This window comes from Bos grunniens, chromosome 27 (assembly GCF_055505025.1).
Source record: "Bos grunniens cultivar Pamir isolate PY7600 chromosome 27, Bosgru_T2T1.0, whole genome shotgun sequence".
Taxonomy (NCBI): domain Eukaryota; kingdom Metazoa; phylum Chordata; class Mammalia; order Artiodactyla; family Bovidae; genus Bos; species Bos grunniens.
The window spans coordinates 34397876-34416170 of record NC_141191.1 but is presented as its reverse complement, the minus strand read 5'-3'; the positions used below and the strand labels follow the sequence as shown (position 1 = coordinate 34416170).

Below are 18295 nucleotides of genomic sequence, written 5' to 3'. Positions count from 1 at the left end.
CTTTTGTTACCCAAACTCTCTCTCTCTCTTTCCCCTTACAAATGGCTTTGCAGCAGCCCTGGGAGTGCGCGGCAGCACCGATAATGTCTCCATGGTTCCTTGTTAGCTGCACTCTAAGCAGGAAAGTGACTGGGCCTGACAATGTAATTTACATCGCTGTATAAAACTATCTGTGGAAGCCAAGCTAATTTGTGCCAGATTAGGCTATTTGTCTCAGCCACTGTCTAGCCGCACAATCTATCAGAAGGCTGTTTTCAAATATCGCTCTTCAAGCGTGCCCTTGAGAGGCAGAAATTGATTGGGATCTTAGAGAGCAAAATTACAGCAATAACTTAAAAGAAACAATAATTACTGAATCATACCAGTGTCAGCACTCTGCAAAACACGAAATAGCCATCAAACCCCAATCCAATATATTCCGAAGCGAATTTATTGAATGGAAAAAGCAGTTGAGTGAGGGTTTTTCGGCGCTCCCCTCCCCTTCCCCTGTACATATGGTTATCTCAAAACCGCAAGTGAACGAGTCGATAACTCTTGTCATTGACTGCTCCATTTTCTCGGAGTCAGGGCCGATCCATTAGCCGCCTCTGCTTCACCCTCTCCCTTGCCTCTTCTTTCCTTCTCCATCGCCTCTATTCATTTGCTGGGCTCTGCTCTTCAAGCAAACAAACATGTATAACTAATCATCTGTTAAAATGCAGAGGGCCCCTCATAAATCTCCACAGCTGAAATACTTTAATGGGTAATTAATTGATCCTGTTCCAGAGGAGTAATAAGATAATAAATTAGACAATATTTCACTCAGTTGTGTCAGGCTCCTAGCTAATGGTGCTGTAGGGCTCAGCTGAAGGATAATAAATTAGCCAGAAATTAACTGCTAAGAGCTTTCTGCAGAGAAATCGGCTGACAAGTGAGTCTCCCGTGATGCAGGGCTGGACTGGGGTGGTGGTGATCTCTGTGAATGTGAACCCTGGTCTCGGGGGGAGGGGGCGGGGAGGGTGTGAGGTTATGATCTGGATCCAAGAGACCCTGATGTGTAGTGCTGTGAGGGTGCCCCCTGAACTGTGACAGTTTCTTTGCATACCCGGTAGGTTCTAGGAGCTGACAACTCTTGCCCTTGTGAGCTCTTGAATGGTTTTCTCCCACAAGTCACTGGACTCATTGAGTTTTTATGGGTTTCACCCACTCTTGACCAGTATAGCTATCAAACACCCAAAGCCACCAGCTCCATCAGCTGCTCTCTAAGCAAGTATGCTGATACAGAATGAGCCTTCATGAAAAAGAGACCCACACTCTGTCACAAACAAGGGTTTCATAAAAGTTAAGTAGAAAAAAAAAGAGTAGGGAGAGAAGGTGTGAATTCCAATTTTTAACAGGTTCCAGGGTAGGAGGGAGAATGGGCTTCCCTGGTGGCTCAGATGGTAAAGAATCCACCTGCAGTGCAGGAGGACTGGCTTTGATCCCTGGGTTGGGAAGATTCCCTGGAGGAGGGCATGGCAACCCACTTCAGTATTCTTGCCTGGAGAATCCCCATGGACAGAGGAGCCTGGCGGTCTACAGTCCATGGGGTCGCAAAGCACAACACAGCACACAGGAGGGAAAATAACTCTTGGTTTTATTAAGGAAGTCAGGGAGGGTGGTCATAATTCATGGTGAAGATAAGAACTTAGACCTGGAAGGTTGGGTGGGCCTTTGCTGGAGGACATGGGAAGTCAGTTTCCCCATATAGGAAGGGTGTGGAATAGGAGTGGGAGGTGGCAGGGGAACTCAGTATACAGTGAAGCATTGGGGCTATGAGGTCATTTGAACTCCCCTCGCTTTTTACTAGTTGTGTGACCTTGTCTAGGTTACTTAACTACTCTGTGCTTTGGTTTGCTCACCAGTAAAACGGTGTTAGGATGAATGAGTGAAATATACATGAGAAGCTTCTGGTTCTATATCTCACCCCCAGGAGGTGCTACATTAATGTTGGTTATGATATAGTGGGCAGTGGGTGGGTTAGTTTTGACAAGCAAAGGAGGTGACAGCCAAAGAAAAGAGAAGAGTTGGCAGTGGGCGACAGTGGGCTGCTCTTCTTAGTCCAGAATAAGGACCAGATCACCCCACCTCCACCTGAAAGATGGTCCAAACTGATGTGTGCTCACCTTTTGCCAGACCGCTCCTGATTGCTCTGGGAAATGTGGGTGGATCAATCTTCTGAGTCATGATGAATATGGCAGTATAGGTTGAAGGCATAACAGAGCTTGATTATTTAAATGAGGAAATGCATTCAAGACACTGAGCCAGTGCTGGTCATTGTGATCAATGGCAGGGTTACTGAGTCCCAAGTTCATACCTCTTGCTGTATAATAGACAGTAAATTGAGAGATGGGTTGTTGGGGCAAAGAATAGTGACTTTATTCAGAAAGCCAGTAGACCAAGAAGATGGTGGACTAGTGTCCCAAAGAACCATCTTACCTGAGTTAGAATTTAGGCTTATTGTATACTAAAATGGGAGGAGATGTGGTTGGTTGTTGCAAACTTCTTGGTGTAGGAGTCCTTTTTTCTTGCAGCTGTCCATGCTGGTCAGGTCACTGATGTTCCTGTAAACCTCCAGCAAGACAAAGGTTATTCTCTGTTCTGCAACTTTTTATCTCTATATGAATGTGAAAGTGTTAGGCCTTTTAAAGTCAGAGCCTTGAGAATGAGCTATTTTATATATTTCAGGCTTGTTAGCAACATTCTTATCTCAAAAACAATAGAAAACAAAGGCTAAAGAAAAAGAAATAGATCCAATATGGAGTCGGATTTGTTCTTTCCTATTAGTATCCCCTTGCCTGGGTCTCCCTGCTCTGCATCTTCCTGGTTGGCCATCGTGGGGAAGACAAGGCCTTGCACAGTCCCTGATAGGCTCAGGGCAGCTGGAAATGCCTTGGGCCATGCGGTAATGTTCTACCTCAGAGGGAGAAGCAGAGTCTCTTCCAGGGCCTAGAGCCCTGAACGGCCACAAGCAGAACAGGTTCAGCTGCAAACTGCACTCTGTGTAAAAGCAGGCATTTCCCCAAGTAGAAAAGGCAGAGTAACACAGAGTCCATTAACAGAGTCCATTTTGATACTCGTTTTAAAAATAAACATGTGCTCATTCATCCTCTATTCCTTTATGTGGAATGACTTCCTGACTCACATCAGCTTGTGCACTTCCTATTTCACTATAAAGGCCTAGATCTTTGTACCTTTGACCTCAGAGCTGGAAGAGAGGTTGAGGTCACTGGTCTACCTGTCCCAGATTACTCGTTCTGGGTCTTGGATCACACAAGCCGAGGAATGGCTGAAATTATTTCTGGGCCAGTGGGACAGCATTTTAGATTCTCAGTGATCTTTACATGAGCCTTAAACCTTCTCTTTTTTACAGGCCAAACCTGCCCAGCTCCGCAGACCATTATGTGTGTGCCATTTCCTCTTTTTATTGTGAGAAAAAAATGTAAAAAGAGAGGTATCATGCACATATATGCAACTTGATTAATCACCATCAAGTGAATACCCATGGATGGGCGAAACTTGAGTTTCTTTCCCTGGTGTGTGTGTGTGTGTGTGTGTGCTAAGTCGCTTCAGTTGTGTCCAATTCTTTGTGATCCTGTGGACTGTAGCCTGTCAGGCTCCTCTGTCCATGGGATTCTCCAGGCAAGAATACTGGAGTGGGTTGCCATGCCCTCCTCTGGGGGATCTTCCCAACTCAGGGATTGAACCCTCATCTCTTACGTCTCCTGAATTGGCCGGCGAGTTCTTGCACCACCACTTGTCCTTGGTCTGGAGTAACTACCCCGACTTCTGTGAAAACCATTTCTTTGTTTTCCTTTGTAGACTTATAATTTATTTATTCCCAAGCTGTAGGGTTTAGTTTTGCCAACAGTCTTGACACTGTATGTCGTTTTTGTGCCTTCATATACTAATGAGATTCACCCACATGAATCTTGTTGCCACAGCTTGTTCATTATTCTTGATATATGGGTTATATACATTTTATTTGTATCAATGGATATAATTTTATTGATCTATAATCATTTATTGATGATTCCACTGTATGGATATACCATAGTCTACTCCCATGATTTTTCAAGCATGGATTTTTCAGTTGTTTCCGGTTTCAGCCAGATGAACAAACAGGGCAGTGACAGGCATTTAGTCTCAAAACACACGGGGACATGTCACTGGGATGTGGACCTAGGAGTGGAAGGCTGTGTCACATGGCGGGTACCTCTCCACCTTCACCCAACTGGTGCCCAGAATGATTGTCTAAGTCTCACAACACAAAGAGGTGCGCTTGTTCCTGTGGGAGACTCAAAGATGGCTGCAGGGATCCCTTCTAGAAATTCTTGCTGCTCAGCTCAGCCACTTCCGGTCGGCCCCACACGGAGCCCTTTGCCCTAGAACATGCCCACCCAGGACTGTCTGGATCTGGGGGCTGTAGTGCTGTGCAGTGCTTAGTCGCTCCGTCGTGTCCGACTCTTTGCCACCCCATGGACTGCGGCTCGCCAGGCTGTAGGGTGGGGAGCAAAGGGATGGCTGGTGGAGGGGCTCCACAGCGCCCCCTCAAGGCTCTGTTCCACCTGCGCCTTTCCTCTCTGCTCTCCTGCTTCTTCCCGTCCATTTATCAGAGGCTGCTGCTGCTGCTGCTAAGTCGCTTCAGTCGTGTCCGACACTGTGCGACCCCATAGACGGCAGCCCACCAGGCCCCATCGTCCCTGGGATTCTCCAGGCAAGAACACTGGAGTGGGTTGCCATTTCCTTCTGCTATGCATGAAAGTGAAAAGTGAAAGTGAAGTCGCTCAGTTGTGTCCCACTCTTAGCGGGCCCATGGACTGCAGCCTACCAGGCTCCTCCGCCCATGGGATTTTCCAGGCAAGAGTACTGGAGTAGGGTGCCATTGCCATCAGAGGCTGGTCCTTCATAAACTCCTCACACACTAGGTTCCATGTCAGAGCATCGCCCACAGCTGCTCACCCCATTTGTGAGTGCTCCTGGCGGCTCCTCCTCCTCACCACCGCTTCATATCAACAGGCTTAAAATTTTGCCAATCTGATCACTTTTAAAGGATATCTCATTGTGTTCTCAGGCACATTTCCTTAGTTAAAATTTCAGAAATCAGATTTATTGAGATGTAATCTACATACTCTAAAGCACCTCCTTATGAAGTGAACAGTTTGATGACTATGGACAACTGTATACCTGTCATGTATTCTCCACCAGAACCAAGACATAGAGCATGCCCATCACCCAGACGTTCCCTCAGGGCCCTCTGGAGTCAGTTCTCTGTCCTGTCATCCACCCCATCACTCATCTTTCTTCTCTCACTATAGGTTTGCCTTTTCCAGGTGTTCGGTAAATGGAATTATCTGGAAAAGACTTTTTTGCGTGTGTCTGGCTTCTGCTTTGCGGAATGCTTTTGAGATTCATCTGTGCTGTAGGATATATGGATAGTTTGTTCCTTTTTCCTGCTGTCTGGTATTCAGTTTTATGAATGTATTCCAATAGATCCCTTCTCTTTTTGAAGAGAATTTGGAGTTCTGGTTTTTGGCAATTATGAATAAAGCTCTGGAGACATATTAGTACACATATTTTGGGGGGTATATGCTTTCATTTCTCTTGGACAAATACGTAGGAGTGGCATTGCTGGATCATAGGATATGTGTAATTTTGACTTTAGAAGAAACCATTGAGCAGTTCTACAGTGGTTTCTCCATTTTACACTTTACATATCAGTGGTTTGTAAGAATTCTGATTGCTTCCTACCCTTGCCAACACTTGGTATATTTTGTCCTTTTAATTTGAGCTATTATAGTGTTTGTAGTGATATTTTACTTTTACTTACATTTCCATGGTGGCCAAAGATGTTGAGCATCTTTTAACACACTTATTGGCCATTTCTGTGTTGGCTTTGGTACAGCATCTGTTTAAATCTTTTACCTATTAAAAAAGTTTAGCTGCTTTCTTATAATGCTTTTGTTAGGAGTCAAGAGTTTTCTGTATATTCTGGACAAATTCTTAACAGATATGTGTTTTGCAAATACTTTCTCCTGGCCCGTGGCTAATACTTTATTTTCTTAAGAGTGTCTTTTAAAGTGGAGCTTTTAATTTTGATGAAGTCCAATTTATTGATTTTTTAATACTTTGAGTTTTTCGTACCCTATCTAAAAATTTTTTTTTGCCTACCCAAGTCACAAGTTTTTTCTTATTTTTTTTCTCAAGGTTTTATAGTTTTACCTTGTAATTATGCATAAATTTGTGTTTTGCTGATTTCTAGTGAGAATAAGCAATTTTCCATAAGTTTGTTTTCCATATGAATTTCCTATTTATTGACAGGCTGAAGTCTTTTGCCCATTTTCCTATAACGTTTTTACTATCTTATTGATTTGTAGGAGTCTTTATATATTCTGGAGAGTGTCTTTTGTTAGTTTTATTCATTATTTACATCTTCCCCCACTCTGTGACTTGCCTTTTCAGTATCTTTATGGTATCATTTGTGACTAGAAGTCCTTAATATTAAGGGATTTGAATTTATGTTTTATTTCCTTTATGATTAGTGCCTTATGTCTCCCATTTAAGAAATTCTTTTCTAATCTGGGGTCACATTTTATTCTCCTATAGCAAAGATTCTTAAATTTCTCAGTTCATGGTTCCTTTTAATGTCCTGGTTATTTTTTTCACGGTATGCTTAGGTCCAAAGAATACCTAACACTTCCATTTATTAGGTAGCTAGGTCCAGAGAACTTACTGAACATTTATGTTCTTGCTACTTTGTAGTCATTTGAAAAGATAATACCCATACGAAGAAAAATCATGTAGTTTTCATTTTTAAGTAATTGTAATCACCTACTAAGGGGATATGTGAGCTTGTTGGGCATTGCACAGCTACTGAAATCTCAGATTAAGTTTTCTTATTTCATATTGTTTTTTAGGGGGATTTGCTTTTAATTATGGCAACTGCTGAAAACTCAGCTTCGCAAAGATATGATGCCATCGGAAGGGACTGTAGCTTGATTTAATATTGGATCCATCCAGAGGTGATCATTTGTACAGTGTCGAGTATGCCTGTGTTTCCCTCAAAAATGTAAATATCCCAAGATACCACTGTGATGCTATGTCCTAGGGCACCTTGGTGAATAATTTGGGACCCACATTTCTATACTGTTTGTAAATATTGTTTTGCTTTTAGTAGTTTGATCTTTAGTTCATCCTAATTTGGTTTTTGTGCATTCTGTGTTAGAGGTCCAACTCAACTTTTTCCAAATGTATACATGGTTATCTCAGATCATTTGATAAATCCTGACCAATAATCTGCAGTGGTACCTCTGTCATAAGTCAAGAATCCATATACATGGAGGTATCTTCTGTAGTATTATTACATTGTCTTAATTACTGTAGATTTATAATGAGTCTGGCAGAGCAGGTTCTCCTACTTTTATTCCTCTTCTAGAGTATTTTGCTTCATCTTGACCTTTTGCATTTCCATATGAAGTTTAGAATCAACTTGTTAAGTTCCCCCCACCCCAGAAAAGTCCTCTTTGAGGTTTTATTTCAATAGTACCAAATCTACAAAATAAAACATAAACCCCTCAAAACTTCTAAAGCCAGAAACCAAAAAATGCTCAAATTTTAGGGAGTATTTTAAACCATACAATATTGAGTGTTATAGTTAATGGATAAGGTACAACTCTATTTCGGTCTTCTTTGATGTCTTTTAACAAAGTTTTATAATTCTCCCCATCAAGACGTATTTTTAGGTACTTTGATGTAAATAGGGCTTCCCTGGTGGCTCAGATGGTAAAGAATCTGCCTGCAGTGCAGGAGACCCAAGTTCAATCCCTGGGTTGGGAAGATCCCCTGGAGAAGGAAATGGCAACCTGCTCCAGGATTCTTGGCTGGAAAATCCCATGGACAGAGGAGACTGCCTTTTAAAATATTTAATTTTTCTGTTTGCTGGAACATAGGAATAGCCCCCAATATTTTAACTTGCTTAATTTTCTTTTCTAATTTTTTTGTTGCACTATAGTTGATTTAGGGTATTGTGTTAGTTTCAGGTATACAACAAAGTAATTTGGTTATACATATATATATATATATATATTCTTTTTTTGATTCTTTTTCATTATAGTTTATTACAAGATGTTGAATATAGTTCCCTGTGTGTGCATGCTCAGTTGTGTCTGACTCTTTGTGACCCCTAGGGACTGTAGCCCATGAGGCTGTTCTGTCCATGGAATTTTCCAGGCAAGAATATTAGAGTGGGTTGCCATTTTCTACTCCAGGAGATTTTCTCCACCCAGGGATCAAACCCAGGTCCCCCGCGTTGGCAAGCAGCGTCTTTACCCTGGGAAGCCCCATAGTTCCCTGTGCTCTACACTAAATTCTTATTGTTTATTTTATATATGTATAGTTTTTTAAAATATAGTTTCAAACTTATAGACAAGTTGTAAAAAGTTCCATATATCTTTAAACCAGATTCACCAGTTATTTACATTTTGCCCTGTTTGCTTTTTCAAATAAAATATAACATCTTTTAAAATATGTATGTATATATATATATATTTTTATATATATATACCTACATAAATATATAGTAAAAAATTATTGCATTAAGTTACAATCCTATAATAGTGTGTTCACATTATTGTGGTAGACCTGAAGTATGCTACATGGATCCCCTTTCATTTTTCTGAGGTATATTGAGCCTCGATTTATGACCCTGTGTATCTTGGTAAATCTTGGTGAATGTTCCTTGTGGCCTTTGACATACTTTGCTGTCATTGAGTGCAGCGTTCTATAAATGACAGTTAGGTGAAGGTGGTTGATCGTGTTGTTCAGATTGTCCATATTTTATTGTTCTGTTTAGTTGTCCTACAGTTAGAGGATGGTATTAACCTTCAGTTATCAAGACTATGTCTATTTCTTCCTTTGTTTTGTCAGTTTTCACTTCATGTAGTTGGAAATTCTGTATTAAGTGCATAGGGACTTACGATTGTCATGTCTTTCTGATAATTGATCTTTTAATCATTGTGAAAAATTACTCTATTTCTGGTAATGCTTCTTCTCTTGAAATCCATTGTGTTTCCATTTCCAAATCATACCATCATGATTTCCATTCCAAATCATCCATTTTTTTGTTATTAATATAGCCTCTCCAGAATTCTTATGATTAGTGTTTGCAATGGTGTATCTTTTTCTGTCATCTTACTTTCAACCCATCTGTGTCTTTTGATTTAAAGTACATCTCTTATGCACAGCAGATGGATCTTGCTTTTAAAATTCTGTCTGACAATCTTTGCTTTTTAATTGGAGTGTTTAGTCAATTAACATTTAATATAACTGTTGATATGGTTTGATTTAGGTCTGCCATTTTGACACTTGTTTTCTATTTATCCCATCTGCTTTTTCTTTCTTTTTTCTCCTTTTCTGCCTTCCTTTGTGAAAATCAAAGTCAAGTCTTCCTCCCTCCCTTCCCTCTCTTCCTCCTTCTCTTATTCCCTCCCTTCCTGCTTTCCTTTCTTCCTGACTCCATCCCCCACCTTCATTTATTTTGAATCCTTAAGATATATCATTTGCGTTATTTTTTAGAGGTTTCTCTAAGGATTATAAAATACCTCCTCAACTTATCAGAATATTTTTAGAATTAACATTTTATCACTTCACACAAAATTTTAAGATCTTGCAAAAATATAGTTCTACTAACTCTCCTGAATCCTTTGTGCTATTGATGTTTTATATATTACATCTATATATCTTAAGAATTTCATAATAGCGTGGCATAATTTTTCTGAAACAGTTACATGCCTTCTAAAGAAATTGAAAGAAAAAAAACATAGTCTTTTACGTTGCTGTTCAGTCGCTAAGTCATGTCCAACTCTTTGTGAAACTGTGGACTGCAGCATGGCAGGCTTCCCTGTCCTTCACTATCTCCTGCAGTTTGTTCAAATTCATGTCCATTGAGTTGGTGATGTTATCCAACCATCTCATCCTCTGCCACCCTCTTCTCCCTTGGCCTTCAATCTTTCCCAGCATCAAGGTCTTTTCCGATGAGTTGGCTCTTCACATCAGATGGCCAAAGGATTGGAACTTCAGCTTTAGCATCAGTCTTTCCAATGAATATTTGGGGTTGATTTCCTTTAGGGTTGGCTGGTTTGATCTTCTTGCAGTCCAAGAGACTCTCAAGAGTCTTTTCCAGCACCACAATTTGAAAGCATTAATTCTTCAATGTGCAGCCTTCTTTATGGTTCAACTCTCACATCTGTACTCGACTACTGGAAAAGCCGTAGCTTTGACTATCCAGACCTTTGTTGACAGAGTGATGTATTTGCTTTTTAATAGCTGTCTAGGTTTGGCATAGCTATGCTTTGCTGTGCTTAGTCACTCAGCTGTGTTCGACTCTTTGTGACCACATCAACTGTAGCCCTCCAGGCTCCTCTGTCCATGAGATTCTCCAGGCGAGAATGCTGGAGTGGGTTGCCATGCCCTCCTCCAGGGGGGTCTTCTCAACTCAGGGATTGAACCCAGGTCTCCTGCAATGCAGGTGGATTCTTTACTGTCTGAGCCATATTTGCCCACAATTAGCCACTCTTGGTGCTTTTTATTTTTTCTTTCCAGTAAATCCAAGTTTCCATCTGGTATCATTTACTTCCAATCTGAACAACTTCTGTTTGCATTTATTTATTTTTGTCTGCACTGGGTCTTCGTTGCTTTGTATAGGCTTTCTCTAGTTGCAGAGAACAGGGGCTACTCTTCGTTGTTCTGTGCAGGCTTTTCATTGCAGTGGCTTCTCTTGTTGCAGAGCACAGGCTCTAGACATGTGGGCTTTCGTAGTTGTAGCACATGGGCTCAGTGGTTGAGGCACATGGACTTAATTGCTCTGTGGAATGTGGGATCTTCCCGGGTCAGGGATTGAACTTTCGTCCCCTGAATTATCAAGCAGATTCTTATCCACTATGCCATCAGGAAATGCCTTCTTTTTGCATTTTTGTAGTTTGGGTTCATTGATGACTAATTCTTTTTCAGGTTTTTTTTTTTTTTTTGGTTTGTTTGTTCTAAAAATGTCTATATCACCATCGTTTTTTTAAAAAATGTATTTTCGTTGGATATAGAATCCTGGGATAATTTTTTTCACTTTGACCCTTTAAAGATGTCTTTAAATGGTCTTCTGGTTTTCATTGTTTTTTATATGAAACAGCTGTGAGTCCTATTGTTCTTTTTCTGTATGCAATGTATCCTTTTCCTTTGATAACTTTCAAGATTATCTATTTATCTCTAGACCCGGGTTCTATCCTTGGGTCTGGAAGATCCCCTGGAGAAGGAAACGGCAACCCACTCCAGTACTCTTGCCTGGAGAATCCCATGGAGGGAGGAGCCTGGTGGGCTACAGTCCATGGGATTGCAAAGAGTCAGACACAACTGAGCGATTTCACTTCACTTCATCATTTTTACTGTAGTTTACCTCTGTGTAGTTTTTCACTGTAGTTATCTTTTCTAGGATATGCTGACCTCCTTAGATGTATGGTGTTATGTTTATCACATAAATTTGGAAAAGTTTTGCCCATATATCTCTAATTATTTATAGTTTTCCTGGTCTTTCTCGCCTCTCCTTCTGGGACACTAATCATATGTGTATTAGACCTCTTGATATTGTCCTAAAGATTATTGAGGTTCTGTTCCTTTCTCAAAAACATTTTATTCTTTTTCCAAAAGATTGGATACTTTTTAATGATTTATCAGTAAGTTCACTGACCCAATCTTCTATTGTCTCCAATGCACTGTTAAGGCTACCTAGTCATCTTTTAACTTCAGATATTGTAATTTTTAATTAAAATTTTTCCATTACTTTCTTTTCTATAGTATTTTTTCTCTACTGAGATTTCTGTTTTTTTGTTTGTTTTCATTATGGCATTAGTTACTTAAAGACTTTGGACATATTTATAATGGTTTCTTTAAGTTCTTGCTTGCTAATGCTAACATCTGAGTTATCTATACATTGGTTTATATAGACAAGATTTTTTTTTTCTTGATTCTAGGTCACAGTTTTTTTGTTTATTCCCACTCCCTCTTGTCTAATATTAAAAAAAAAATTTAAACTAGACATTATTGATGATACATTGTAGAGACTTTGGATTCTGTTATATTCCTTTGAAGAATGTTTATTTTTGACCCAGCAGGTAGTTACTTGACTGGGTTCAAACTCCAAACTGTTCCCCCTGGAGCAAACAAGAGTTGAAATCTTTGTTTACTCTCTCGGCCCTCATTCAGCTGTTGTTTCTCATTGGTTTCCTTAGAATTTCTCCCAGACATGCAGTTCAAGAGCTAGTCAAGGATTTGGGTGGAATGATATGTAGATTTGGAGACTGTCTTCATGCTTCACTTTTTCTTTTGCAGGATTTCTCCTCTTACTATTCAGCTGCTCTGGAAATCCATTTCCTGACTCTTGAAGGCAGTAAGTTGGAAGCTTTCTGTTTGCCATCCAGATGTTTCATGTTTCGTGGACTATAGAGTATCCTTGGGCAGAAACAGACTCAGGGGAGTTCCTTTCTTTCAAGGTTTGACTCTTTTAAGTAGATTCACAGATATAGAGAACAAACTAGTGGTTACAGTGGGGAAGGGAGGGGGAATAGAGGGGTGGGGGAGTGAGAGGCACAAACTGTTGGGTGTAAGGTAGCAATGTTGTATTGTGGAACATGGGGAATTTAACCAGTGTTCTGTAATAACTGTAAATGGAAAGTGACTTTAAAAAGTGTCATGTGTGTAAGAAATTTGACTCTCTCCATTTCTGATTGCTTTTGGTTGCCCTCTAATACCCTCAAATAGTTGGTTTTAAAACTATTTTTATGTATGGATGTGAGAGTTGGACTGCGAAGAAAGCTGAACGCTGAAGAATTGATGCTTTTGAACTGTGGTGTTGGAGAAGACTCTTGAGAGTCCCTTGGACTGCAAGGAGATCCAACCAGTCCATCCTAAAGGAAATCAGTCCTGAATATCTGTTGGAAGGACTTGATGTTGAAGCTGAAACTCCAATACTTTGGCCACCTCATGTGAAGAGCTGACTCATTGGAAAAGACTCTGATGATGGGAGGGACTGGGGGCAGGAGGAGAAGGGGACGACAGAGGATGAGATGGCTGGATGGCATCACCAACTCAATGAGTTGGTGTGGACATGAGTTTGAGTAGACTCCAGGAGATGGTGATGGCAGGGAGGCCTGGCCTGCTGCTATTCATGGGGTCGCAAAGAGTCAGACACAACTGAGTGACTGAACTGAACTGAAAACTATTTTATAAATAATTACCATGCGAGTGTTAGTCAAATACAAATGACTGTCATCTCAGAATGGTTTCTAAATTAATTTTTGTATGTTGATTATATAGAAAGAAATTGAAAATTTTTAAATTAATTCTAAGAATTCTAATTCTTTATGTATACAATTATTATCTGTATGTAGTGATACTGCAATTTCTTATTTTTCATTCAGTATTCCTTTTATTTCTGTGCTTTGCTTTACTGTATTGGCTGACACATCTAATATATGTTGAAAAGAAATGGTGATAAAGGAATTTTAAAAAGTTTTTCTTTTTGGCTCCATTGTGGGGCATGTGGCATCTTGGTTCCCCAGCCAAGGATTGAATCTGTGCCCCCTACAGTGAAAGCACAGAGCTTAACCACTGGACCACCAGGCAAGTTCCTAGAAGAATCTTTCATTTGGTTCATATCTTAAAGGGAAAGTTTTCAAAGTCCAACCCTTAAGTACTGTATTATATTATTTATATTTTTAAATAGCTATTATTTTAAACAAATTACTTCTATCCCTTATGAATGGGCATTAAATTTTACCAAGCACTTTTTTTCTCCATCTATTGAGATGTTTGAATGTTGTTTGGTTTAATATGTTAATGTGTTGAATTGTACTAATTGGTTTTCTAACATTTAATCAACTTTGTGTTTTTGGAAGAAATCCAGTGTGGTAAGATTTATTATCCTTTTTAACATATTGCTTGATTCATTATACTGGTATTTGGTTTAGAATGTTTACACCTATGTGCATGAATGAAATAGAAATACAGTTTTTCTTGTGTACTATAATCAAACCCTTGTTGAGTTTGATTATAAAGGTTATGCTAGCTTCATAGGATGAGTTAGGAAATAAGTTGTGTATAATTGGAATTATTTTCTCCTTGACTAATTGGCCAAACGTGCTGATGATACCATCTGGGTTTTCAGGTTGCTTTGTAGAAAGATTTTTGATTTCTGCTTAAATTTATTTAATGGCAGAACATACAGGTTTTCTATTTTGCTTGCATCCATTTTAGTAAGATCTGTTTGTATTGGTTATTGAACTGCTGCTTTTTCTTTCCAAGTCACCCTGTAGCTTCTACTCTGTGATGCCGGTGGTAGGACTTGACTGTGTAAACAAACTTGCCTCTTTGTCATCTGGGTTCCTGTTAGGTTCTTCAGTAGGGGATTCTGGAAGGAGATTGGGAGGGAGGAGGAAGGAAGGTACTTCCACTTTCTTATTTACTTCTATACTATCGGCAGTGCTCAGCAAGAGCATCTTACCTTGGAAGCAGCCTCATTGTGACCCTGCAGATGTACCACGAGCAGCTGGACAACATCGGCAACAGCCACTCTGTCCTGAGGTCTAAGTCCCAGCTGTCTGAGTTTCTTTTATGAACCTAGGCGGAACTGGCAGCACACAAGTGTGTCCTCTTCTCAGTGGTATGAGCTCCAGCTTCTTGAAGGTCCTACTTTAAGCTTCTAGTTCTGATAACCTCAGCCGTTTCCCTCTTCCCCAGCCTTAACTGGTTAGCTGCTTTCTCCAGTTATCATCAACATGAAAGCTCAATATTTTCTCTTTGTTTTATCAGCCCTCTGCTGCTGCTGCTGCTGCTGCTGCTAAGTTGCTTCAGTCCTGTCCGACTCTGTGCGACCCCATAGATGGCAGCCCACCAGGCTCCCCCGTCCCTGGGATTCTCCAGGCAAGAACATTGGAGTGGGTTGCCATTTCCTTCTCCAATGCAGGAAAGTGAAAAGTGAAAGTGAAGTCGCTCAGTCGTGTCTGACTCCTAGCAACCCCATGGACTGCAGCCCACCAGGCCCCTCCGTCCATGGGATTTTCCAGCCAAGAGTACTGGAGTGGGGTTGCCATTGCCTTCTCCATATCAGCCCTCTAGGATTTGCATAATCAATTCTTTTTTTTTTTTCCCCTGTTTATATATCTTCTGTGGACTCTTCCTGACTGGACCCTGAGTGAGTGAGCAAAAGTCGCTCAGTTGTGTCTGACTCTTTGCGACCCCATGGGCTATACAGTCCATGGAATTCTCCAGGCCAGAATTCTGGAATGGGTATCCCTTTCTCTGGGGATCTTCCCAACCCAGGGATTGAAGCCAGGTCTCCCGCATTCCAGGCAGATTCTTTACCAGCTAAGCTGCAGGGAAGCCCGATTGGACCCTGGCTGGTACAATATTTGGTAATGGAAGTGGTCACAGGCCTCTTAAAAATGTCTGGGCTTTGATGTTTTTTTTTTTTTCCCCAGTCTTGAACACAATGCTGAAGTCCTTGCCAACGGCAAACGGGTTACTACTCATCCATAGCATGATAATATGATAAACTTGTCACCTGTGGCTGATTGCGATAAAGAGCTTACTGTGCCAAGTGCCTTGGGCACTAAATAACTATGGGGTTTGATTAATATGGTGATAATGGTAACTTCAAGAGCCTGGGTGTGAAATAGCTTCTTCCAGCTGCACTGGAGAACTCATACATGGACAATGACAAAGTGAAACAATCAACTCAAGGGTTCAGAAAACCAGGGTGCTTTTACAGCCAGCCTGGAAGATTCTCTTACCATGTGCGGAGTGAATCTAGATGAAAATTTGACTCAGAATTTGGTTGTGTAGGCTGTAGAATTATAACATAAGTTTAAGTCATGGATCCACCAAGTTTCTACCTGGTTGACTTGTTTGAAACTGAAATTTGAACTTCCAAGTCTCTCTAAGACTCCCTTGTTAAGGGAAGCAGCCTGCTCTTCTAGAGTCGACTAGATCAGCTTTCCCTATGTTTTTAAGACCGGTCATAACCTCACCTAAAGCCGGCATCTTTCAAAGGATACCTATTCTCCTCAAGTCTCCCAGCCCCCATCTCTTTTGCCTCTGTCTGACCTGAAAAAAAAAAATCGTTTATACTCCAAAATAAATGCAAGATGTTACTAATTGATATCAGCATAAATCTGGGTGAAACATGTATGCTGCAGCTGCTGCTGCTAAGTTGCTTCAGTCGTGTCCGACTCTGTGCGACCCCATAGACGGCAGCCCACCAGGCTCCGCCATCCCTGGGATTCTCCAGGCAAGAACACTGGAGTGGGTTGCCATTTCCTTCTCCAATGCATGAAAGTGAAAAGTGAAAATGAAGTCGCTCAGTAGGTGTCCGACTCTTCGTGACCCCATGGACTGCAGCCTACCAGGCTCTTCCGTCCATGGGATTTTCCAGGCAAGAGTACTGTAAGGAAGGGACAAAAAGAACAGAATATAAAACTGGATCATGGGACTTCCCTGTTGGTACAGACACTAAGACTTCACACTGCCAATGCAGGAGGCAAGGGTTTGATCCCTTGTCAAGCAACTGAGGTCCCACAAGTGGTATGGCATGCCAAAGGATAAATAAAATAAAATAAAACTGGATCAAAACAAATGCATTATCTGGGTGCACCTACCAGAGTTAATGGATCTAATGTTAGCACTGGCTTCGAAAATCAGTTTACTTGAGTGGTGGCTGGAATTTTGAATCAACAGTGGCCTATATAAAGAGATGTTGGAGCATCCTGTGGAAGATTCACTCCAAATGTCTGATGGGTTGGGAATTTGGGAATGGATTGATCAGAGGCTGACTGCAGACCCTTCCTCCCCACTCCCACCAAACCCCCAAGAGACCCTGGACAGTGCCTTTATTTCTTTCCTTTATTAAGGAGAGAAGTTGGGAAACATATTAGTGGTTTGAGCACCAGCATGTTTGAAAAGTATTATGGTGACTGATGTGGAGAGCAGCTGCTAAATGTGCTCTCTGGTTTGGAGATCCTAGAAAATGAGTGGCCAAGGAGTAGCTTTTAACTGCAAGATACAAGGTAGACACGACTACTGAAATAGGCATGAAGGACAAAGAAGTCAACAGAATGACCTTCTGGGTTCTTTGTTTTTATTGTTTAGTCGCTAAGTGGCATCTGATTGTTTGCAACCCCATGGACTGTAGCCCTCCAGGCTCCTCTGTTGATGGAATTTCCCAGGCAAGAATACTGGAGTGGGTTGCCATTTCCTTCTCCAGGGGAGCTTCCTGACCCAGGGATCGAACCTGAGTCTCCTGCATTGGCAGCAGGGTTCTTTATGGGAAGCCCTCTGGACTCTTTGGCCATGCCTAGTTGATCACTCTGTGTCTAGGAATGAAATAGATGGGCAGCCCACTAGAATATTACTTTCTCAGTGTAGTGAAGATATTCTAGATCTGAGGTCCAGAAACTTAATTACTGAACTTAATAGAGAGTTTCAGCTTCTTACTTGTTTTGAGGCTTAAGCCAGATCACAGAGCCCAAGTCCCTTGGTTGACGGGGAGGCTGGCTCCCTAGAGGATGTGCAACACGGCTGCACGAATACTCGGCTACATGCAACCTGCTACAACCATGTTCTGTAAATATTCCTCCAGGCTTTCCCCAAAGGGGCCTTTGGCCACTTACTGCGTTTACTGTGCACTGAAGGGAAAGAAAATCTTCAGACATTTCACAAACTTACTAGACACTGAAATGGCTCTGAATTGGTAACTGGGTCCCCAAATGCTACTGCGATCTGTTTGTCAAAGTGGGATCTTCTGATGACCAGGTGATAAAGAGGAAGCTTTGGCATAAATCCATCGCACAGAGGGCTCAGTGGACCAGAGGGCCCTCTCTGTATCCTTTCCTCTCTGTTCCTGGACATGTACATGGAATAGACATGCTCAGTAATTTGGCTGAAACCCCACATTGGCTCCCTGATCCTTGGAATGAGGATTACTGCTTGCTGACACTTTCCCAGCAGTTTAGTCTTGTCTCCCCAAATAAACTGTTATCTCCCAAATATAGTGAGTCTCACTTGGTTGACTCCATATCCCACAAATGCTTGGGAGAGTGCTTTAGTGTCAGGAACCTGATATGAACGCATTGATGGTAGTTTTCTGAAATCCAGTCAACATCTCGAGGTATTTAGGAGGTATATGGTTACCTTGTGGAGAATGTTCTGGAAAGAGGAGGTAATACTAGCTTTAGGAAAA

The 18295-nt window shown here is 41.2% G+C and overlaps 1 long non-coding RNA gene across 3 annotated transcripts; it reads left to right on the top strand.

The window, feature by feature from the left end:
- The first annotated feature begins 830 nt into the window (after positions 1-830).
- On the top strand, positions 831-18092 carry LOC147343755 (uncharacterized). 3 transcript variants are annotated; one of them, XR_015156349.1, is made up of 5 exons: positions 831-910; positions 6936-7087; positions 12394-12451; positions 14543-14722; positions 14872-18092. It is a non-coding gene; the product is annotated as an uncharacterized LOC147343755 (long non-coding RNA). The 3 variants fall into 3 exon arrangements; XR_015156350.1 differs by lacking the exon at positions 14543-14722; XR_015156348.1 differs by lacking the exons at positions 14543-14722; positions 14872-18092 and having other exon boundaries at positions 12394-13794.
- The last annotated feature ends 203 nt before the right edge of the window (positions 18093-18295 follow it).